The sequence below is a fragment of the Eschscholzia californica genome, unplaced genomic scaffold (assembly GCF_041429995.1).
Source record: "Eschscholzia californica isolate CP2 unplaced genomic scaffold, dmEscCali1.0.p SCAF_4, whole genome shotgun sequence".
NCBI classification, from domain to species: domain Eukaryota; kingdom Viridiplantae; phylum Streptophyta; class Magnoliopsida; order Ranunculales; family Papaveraceae; genus Eschscholzia; species Eschscholzia californica.
The window spans coordinates 26,638,224-26,640,001 of NW_028238461.1; the positions used below are offsets into that span (position 1 = coordinate 26,638,224).

Genomic DNA, 1,778 nt, shown 5'->3' on the forward strand with positions numbered 1-1,778 from the left:
TCCCAAAATAGACACTACCACGCCCCGGCAATTCACAGACGAGACAAAAATCCGGCTGAGTCTCCTCTGCAAATCGAACTGGTCATACCTGTAAAACCTGTCATGCAAACCATACATTCGCATATCCAAGAAAAATAAACTAAAGCGGAAGCTAAACAAACTCAACTCAGTTTCTGGTCGAAACCCGAACCACATAACAAAATATAAAAGCCTCTTACACATCGATACAACTTATAAACAACTCTAAGTGTTATATATATACATATTCGAGTTCAGTTCTGCAATAACTACATAACTTTAAAATAATGGAAAGCCAATAAACGAAAACCAAAGAAAATGACGCAACACCTCTAGCCTCGTCAGAAAAGATCACCGGCTGGAATACAACTCTGCCTCGAGGCTACGACAAAGCACCTGCACACTAACAACTGGTAGGGAGTCAGAATACTCACTGACACGAGTTATTCTGGTAGAAAGAGACTTACCCCTAGCCGGTAAGCCCCTCTCCCACTAAGGGACTCCGCAATGATACATATATACCTTAAGTATCTAAATACGTTTTTGATCACCGAGTTCGAATAAGAGAGCCGTCCCCCAATTACCATGGAAGGACCTGAAACTCATTCTCTTCGGTACCCTGTCATGCACTTAATGCGATCTTTCAAAATCAGTTTCATTCGTATATCAAAACCACATTCTCATATTCGATTCAAATCAGTTTCATTCGTATATCAAAACCAATATTCTCATTCGATTCATTATCTTATCAAACACGGAAGTGGAACAAGCAAGAGTCATATCGCCTCAAAGCAGAGGGATTCCTAATCAATGCCACCTCCCAGACGAGCGGTCAGGTGTACGTCCCTGAGCCTCGAACTGGAGGCACAAGCACCAATGGCCAGCAAGTGAAGCACTCTACTCCCACAGGTCTCATGACTAGTGTCGCCCACCTCACCAGTCTCACACGGGTTACACCCGTGTCCACATGTCATCCTACCCTCAATGGCTACATGCCCGTAGGTTGACAAAATCCGCAGTCGGGTACATACAAGAAAATTCCCAGTAGTTCACAATCATCGTAAAATCAGTTCGAAAACATTTCTCATATCGCAACAAAACATTTCATGCATATTTCAGTTCATCATATAAATTGAGTTTCATGCTACCTAAACTCTAGTTATAATGGCGCATATACAACTATAGAATCTAGCATATTCATTATCTATAAAACCATGCTGGATAAAAGATTCAGAACCCCTACCTCAGTCCTTGCATAACCAAAGACCTCCCGCCTACCAGACGACCTATTCCTCCTGATTTGCATACTCTGGGATAAGGAAGAATAACAAAAACGAATAGAAATGTTAGGTTCTTATAATAAGAACCTTCGTACAATAAAGACAATAATTAAGAGAAAACGATAAAAACTTAAAATATAAAAACAATCTGTAACGCTGGAAGACTTCGAATAATCGAATTTATCTCTAACTTCATAGCCATGTCCATTCGGATACTTGAAATGCATACAAACCGACCAACCGTTTTCCGATAAACTCTATTTTTCATTTTAGAGTCTTCATAAGTTGACAAATCATATACTGAATTCCATACTATAAATCTATAGCTGAAACTGTCCATTTATATGAAATATGATAAAGTTCGGGTAACCATCTCTATTTCAATTTATTCCAAAAATTAGTCAAAATATGAAATTCGAGCCGTAAAATAATTCGGCAGCATCTGCTATATATGGATACCACGAAATAGCCTATAATATC

At 39.1% G+C, this 1,778-nt stretch overlaps 1 long non-coding RNA gene across 1 annotated transcript; it reads right to left on the reverse strand.

The window, feature by feature from the left end:
• Positions 1 to 202: 202 nt before the first annotated feature.
• On the reverse strand, positions 203 to 1,323 carry LOC147543918 (uncharacterized). The gene is made up of 2 exons (XR_015224098.1): positions 1,262 to 1,323; positions 203 to 428 (listed from the first exon to the last, which is right to left on the reverse strand). It is a non-coding gene; the product is annotated as an uncharacterized LOC147543918 (long non-coding RNA).
• Between the last annotated feature and the right edge of the window lie 455 nt (positions 1,324 to 1,778).